We start from the raw sequence: 7,137 nt of genomic DNA on the forward strand, positions 1-7,137 counted from the left end.
ATTATGGGATGGTGAGCTCTGTGCACAGAGCAGGGAGACAAAACAATTCCTGCTCCAGCTGGGCACCAAGGACAAATGATCCAAATCTCAGCCCAGGAGCACAAACACCGTGGGCTGCAGAGAGAAAAACAAGCAGGGTGGGACTGCCTGGGCTAAAGCTGGAATGGGACAATGAACAGCAAGGTGCAAATGGAGCAGAACTGATCCCAGGGACAGACCCCGTGCCCGGCCGTGCATTTTGGGGCCATTTTGGTTCATCTTGGGTGCAGCCCTGGCTGGGCTCTGGTGCTGCCCAAGGTGCATCCATGGAGGAGATGCTTTGAATAAATCCCTGCTTTATTCTTTAGCTCTGTCCAGCCTCTGCTCTGGGGCAGCCTGCACAAGGCATCACCAGAACTGGACCCAGCCCTGGAGGGGCTCTCAGAGCCAGCACAGAGGGACAATCCCTGCCCTGCTCCTGCTGCACACACAATTCCTCACCCAGCCCAGCTGCCAGGGGCCTTCTTGGCTACCTAAGCAAACACTGACTTTCCTCTTGTTGGTCCCAGGCTGGACAGGCTACCCACTTGAAAAAAATATCCTTGTTTTTCTCCTTTCACGTTCCCTTAATGCAGTTATCTTTAACAGCTTCCCCAAGCAAATCCCAAAATATATATTTTGAAATCTCTTGATTTTTCCATAAATGACAATGCACGCTGTGGTTGAATATGAAATGGGCTCTGAAATGAATGCTGTGATGAACTCTTTTTCTTGCCTCAGGCTTTGGTACCTGCAGGTACCAAACATTTAAATACCAAGCTGCAGAAATCCCTGGTTAGAGCCCTCCCATGTCAGCTCCACTGTAAATATTAGGCTTTTGCTGATGCTAAATAGTCTAAAGCCTGAGTCAGCTATCAAAACTCTGCAGCTCATCAGGGATCAGGCTGTACTTAGGATCTCAAGATTTGTATCTGAGTTGACTTCAAGCTCACATTAAGTAAATATATTCTCAGCTCAGCCCATCACACTCTGTTAAGAAGCACGGAAGCAGCGATGAACCTGTGCAGTAACTTCAGCTTTGTTCATCATCTGCCTTATTTACTGTTGCTAGCTGAAGCCATTTCCTGAAAGACTGAGTGAAAAATCACCCCTCCAATTCCTGAGGAACGAATCCTGCGTGCAGAGAAGTGCAGAGGGACAGGATGAGTCAGGGGAGCAGTGTGAAAATCTTCTGCAGCTGTGCCAGCAATGGATGATGTCGTTCCGAGGCCATTTTTGTTATGTTGTTCTCAGAGAATTTTTGTTATGTTGTTCTCTTAAAGATTGGCAAGTTTTGGTTCGCTGATCTTTAAAAAAAGGTGGCTGAGGTCACCCCTTGACACAGATTAACAGCCTTAGTTGAAACTCAGGTAGTGAGCAACTTATCCCTGCAAACATAAATGGTCCCTCCAAGTAAAGCTGCCAGGGAAGCACAGAAAATATGGATTTTTTGCTTTTATTTGTCCAAGGAATCAAAAAAAAAAAAAAGGGCAGGGTTTATAGGTCTGATCCTCATGCACCCAAACAGGCTCTGAATTACAACATCCCCAGCTGAGGCTGAAAAATAATTTCATACCAACAAGACAAGAATTTCATACCAACAAGAATTTCCATGCCGACCTTTCAACTTCTACATTTGCAAACTTGAGGAAAAGGAAAAAAACCACCCAAACCAAGAAGAAAATCAGTCCTGTTTGTAGCCAAGTTAACTAATTCTACCATGCATCTTTCATTTGCATTTGGTGTGATGAAGTTTAAAAAACACATCAACTTCAATTATCCTGCAGGCAATATGGACACATAGGAATCCTACTCCCACACAACTCATTTGGAGGCCAGCAATATTTATGACTAAAAAAAAAACCTTAGCAGAATTTAAACAAACACAGGCTTTTCTGGGTGAAACTTCACATCTATTTTTGTTTTCTGATAAATTAACCTCAGCAGCAACAAGAGATTCAGTGAGCTGAGGGCTCAGCTGTTGGAAATGAAGCCCAAGGACTAAAGCAATTTCAGTGACCTAAACTTGTGGCTCTGAGAGGTAATTCCTTCAAATCAAGAACAACTTTATATTTGATAGATACTGCCAGGTAAAATCTACCAAAATGAGACATCTGTATTTTGAAAAATCAAATTTCTTCTTACTAAAGAGAGCATTGCTCTTTTCAGGTCAGGATTTTATAGCATTTACTCAAAATGTTGTTTCTTTTGCCACCTTAGGATCACCTGTGAGTCCATTAAAGCAGAAAAATCAACACCACTGCAATATGAAAAAATCCTGCTCAGGCTTTCACCCTTCCTAGGGAAGAAAGAAATTGGTCATAGATCCAAAATTTCCTTTACTTAGTAGAAAAATTGTGGTTTTATTCCCAAGAAAACTTCCTATCTTGTGTGAATACCCTGTCACATGAAGAAAAATCACCAGTATTCTTGTTTTTCTCAGCATATCCACCTCTCATAAAATAATATTAAAATCAGGGAATTCCAAGTGAACTTGAATTTGATTTAAAGGGATGAATTTTTTAACAAACCACCAAAAATCCCATCCAAATATTCTTCCCCATTATTTATCCTTTAGTTCAAAGGTTTTGTTCTCAGTAGAAGTCAGGAACAAGGAAAACAAAGCAGATTTTTTATCAGAATCTCAGTCATAAACTGATACATAAAAACTTGAAGTGATGTGTGTAATCCCAGTCTCTTTTAGCCAGAAATTTGTTCCCTCACAAATGAAAATTCCAAGATGGATATTGACCATGATGCTTCCCACTAAATACTTGGAGCTGTTATTTATCTCTGCATAAAATGCTTTTAAAATCTGATTAAGAGAACAATTTATGAGTTGTTCACATACGCCTAATAAAATATTTGCACTTATATATGTAAATGTTTTATGTATTTAAATATATATAAAGAAATTAGAGGTTTGAATAAATATGGGGAATGAATGTAGGACTTCCTTATCAGATTTAGGTAAATATTTACAAATATTTGTGTATGCATGGAAAAAAACTCAATTCTGTAAATATGTTGGATGTCCAGCTTCTCTCTTAATCTCATATTTTTATCTTCTTTGTTTGTTTACCCCTTAAAAAGCTGTGCTCAAATAAAATAAATATATGAAATACAACTATAGAATGGTTTGGATTGAAGGGACCTTAAAGCTCATCCAGTTCCAGCCAGGGACATTTTCCACTAGCCCAGGTGGCTCCAAGCAAGTTACAGAAAATCCTCTGGAAATACAGATTCCAGTCTGATACAACATGGGAAAAATCAGTTTGGAATAACAACAGAAAAATCTCTCAGGGCTTGTTTTAAAGCAGAAAGAGCAAGATGAAATTGTAGCCAGCACAAACTGCAGGGATATCTGAGTGCAGCAATTGTTTGATTACTGAGGGACATGAGGCAGAACATGATGCTGCAAATTCCAGCACCCAGAAAAATCCCTGGGAAACCCAGAATGTTTTCATCAATACCAGCTCCCACCAGCTCCTTTTCATGGTGAACCTCAAGCTTTGCCACTTCTGTAGAAAATAATGCCACCTCTATTTTGATGTAGTGTCATGTGTCAGGGATGAGGCCCAGCAGACACATAATTAAAATTAATGGATTAAAATTAAAACCCAAAGAGTGTAGGAGGAAGGTCAAGAAGCTGCAGTTCAGGAGTGATGCTGAAAAGTCCCTTTTGGTCCATCTTTTATGCCTTCAATGAACACTGCCTCACATTTTCTAAGAGATGCACACACTGTGAAATCTGCAGAGATATTTTTTATGGGCCTAATGAAAAGTATTATTAGTTTACATTCTAATCTTTACTAAGTATTTTAGGAACACAATCTAATGAATAGCAGAGAGGGCTGTGTTTTCACACCATAATTGCATTATGTGTAATTCAACCCCGTTGTCTCCTCACCAGATGGTGCCCTGGTAGAATTTAGTGGGTATATAAATGATGGATTTGGACTGAAATAAAATCAACCTTCGCTTGTGAAGTGCAATTTACATTCCAGCACTGATTTCAGGACAAAACCCTGGAGTGTAAAAGCTGGAAAATCAGCAGAGGGAAATAACAAAGGTGTTTTACAAATGAATCATTGCAATTCAGGCTCTTCATACAAGACACTTTTCTGCCTGCTCAGCTCTCACTGATGTGGAGATATCAAATGATATTTATGAAATTTGAGGAGGGCACAATGAGTGGCAAATAACATCAAGGACGGAGCAGTTAGACAAAGCCACCTGATTTGCCTGTTGAGCTGAACATATTGAGGAATTCTGCAGGTAAAGAGTGGAAAAAGCAAAGTTGTAAGAGCAAAACTTGTATTATTCTGCCAGGAAAACTTGGACCTCAAGAACAGACACTGGCAGAGCTTGTGCAACAATCTCAAAGTCACAGGAGTCACAGAGCTCAACAAAAATCATGCTAAAATTATCATATCTTTGTGTTTCCATGGGGAGAAACAGCAAAAAGGTGATTTTACAGTGGCAGTGGCAGGAGGGATATGGGTTTGTTATGATCAGCTCCGTGGTCCAGAATCCAAAAGGAGAAAATGAAAAGGGAGAGAGTGCTAGAGGAAAAATAAATTTACCCAATGGCTGGAAAAACAACTGCACTGTGCAAGATGTGGGTATTTGGCAGGACCATCTGCGTTTGATGCATCAAGGGACCCAGCTAATGATTCTGAATACCTTGGGGATGAGAAAGTAATTGATAATAAAGGAAACTTCAGTCTGGTGCAAATGGGTCTTATGAATGGTGTATAAATAACTTGGCAGCAGATTTCAGACACTTATTTTTAACAGAAGTGTGATCGGTCCAGTGTGAAAAACAACATGATGCCTTCCATTCACAAGAGAATTATTTTATTATATCATTATTTTATTATTATTATTTTATCATTATTTTATTACTTATTTATTACATGCTTATTTAGTTATTATAGATTTATTTAATTATTTGTTGATTTATTATTATTTTATTATTCACAAGAGGGGAATTATTTGGAACAGATGCTTTAATTGAAGATTCTTTTCTCAAGGACGCGATATTTGATTTTTTTGGGTGACCTTTTTAAACCTGAAAATCTCAACGTAGACCAAAAAATAACCAACATAATTCTCTTGTAGAGATAGAAATCATGGCAAAGATGTTGCTTTTTTTAAAGTAAATGGACTGGGCCACATTTGGATCCCTTAGATTCCCAGAGATAGGAAATGTATGAGTTTTCCCAATTTTATGACGTTCAAAACCCATTTTTTTCCATAAAGGTAAATATTAGGGAGTGTTTACAACTTTTTCTCTCTTATTTATTATTCACACAGCCACCTCCAGTGAAATCTCTGAAATTTGAACCACAGAAGTTGTTCACCACTGAAGCTGTTAAAGGGAATTAGGATTTTTTTGTAGGATGCTGACCCGGATTGGACAAAGGCTGGAGGATTGGGCTGTGAATCCTGGGGAATGAGCGCCCCAAAAAAAGGCTGATTCATCTCCCCAGTCCATCCATGAAAGCCCCACCAGGCTGCTGCCCCTGGAACCAGCCCTGTGGGGGCTGTGCAGGTGCAAATGAGCAGGAAAGCACAGGTGGCATTTCTGATTCCATCCAAGCCAAGAGATACACATGATCTCAGAAGGATCTGAGTTAGTTACACTGACTGCGCCAAACCCAAATACTGAATTCTCAAGTGAAAAATAAATAAATCAATAATTCTGTGCTGTGTGTCATGGAGAAGTATTGAAACATTTACTTTCCATCTGGGTGCTCTCTAATTTTTCTCATCATATTCTAATTATGAATAATGCTCAGAACTCAACACGTGTTTACACCTCTTCACTGTTCCAAACCCTGCTGAGAGAGTACAACTTGTTTGCTCTCAACTTGTGATTTCAGAAGAAATAAACCCAATCATGATTCTGTAGCACAAAGGACATGGCCAAAATGCATTTTCTGTGAGCAGAAGGAATAAAATTGCTTTTTGAATAAGTGATCTCTCTTTCCTAGTTTCCCACCACTCAGGAAAAACATCACTTTCCTCCCATATTGCATTTCAGGACAAACTCCATTCAGACAGCATGGAATTGTTATAACTTCAGCTTTAAATCCAGGCTGGAGGTGCTTTTGTTCCAGTGAATGCTATTCACAATAATTTTGACAACAATGACAGTGAGGAAAGCTCTTCTCTAACAATCCTTACCCCAGCATTTAATTGTTCCAGAGGCTTTCCAGCACAAGAGGGACTTGGAGAGCCTCATGTGTGTGTGTGAGAAGAGGAATTCAAGGCTGTGGAGATGGAAGGAAAGGCTGAAAAGTTGTGGCACAGAGTTTACCAACTCCATCCCTAGAATTCTGTTTATATTGCACGAAACCCTGCGAGCAATTGACTCATCAGGAGCTCTCATGTTATATGCAAAAAGTAATTAACAGAAAAAACAGGCTGAACATAAATTCCTCCAGAATTCAAGTTGTGGAAATATCAATCCCAATGCTGAGCAGAATTAACACAATTATTTTTCTTACATTCATGCTTCAATTGATTTTAATCTTTTCCAATTTAAAAACCACCGATTTTTAAATTTTTTTTGTTAATCCTATGCCAAGCAGGCTTTTCTATGAAGATATATAGAATAGTATGGGACAAAAATTCTGCACACACCTGATTATCAGCTGTGGTAGCTGTGATACTGTAAAAACACCACTGGATGTTGTCACCATGATATTTTCTGAGAAATCCCTTCACCAGGATTTTTCTCCTGAGGAGCTGAGAAGCCTCAGAAAAGAAATGTAAACAATTATTATCTGATTGCTTTGGAATGTGGTCTGGAGGTTGCTTACCAACAGGTGCATCTTTGGTTCCATGTGAATTGTTTTTCATTAATGACCAGTCATGGTCCAGCTGTGTCAGACTTTCTGGTCAGTCACAGATTTTTATTATTAATTCTTTTCTAGCTTTCTGATGTATCCTTTCTCTTTCTATAGTATAGTTTTATTATATCATTATAATATGATATAATATGATGTAATGTAATATAATAGAATATGATATAATATGTTGTAATGTAATATGATGTAATATAGTATAATATGATGTAATGTAATACAATATGATGTAATATAATATAAT

Source organism: Geospiza fortis, unplaced genomic scaffold (assembly GCF_000277835.1).
Source record: "Geospiza fortis unplaced genomic scaffold, GeoFor_1.0 scaffold409, whole genome shotgun sequence".
Classification (NCBI taxonomy): Eukaryota; Metazoa; Chordata; class Aves; order Passeriformes; family Thraupidae; genus Geospiza; species Geospiza fortis.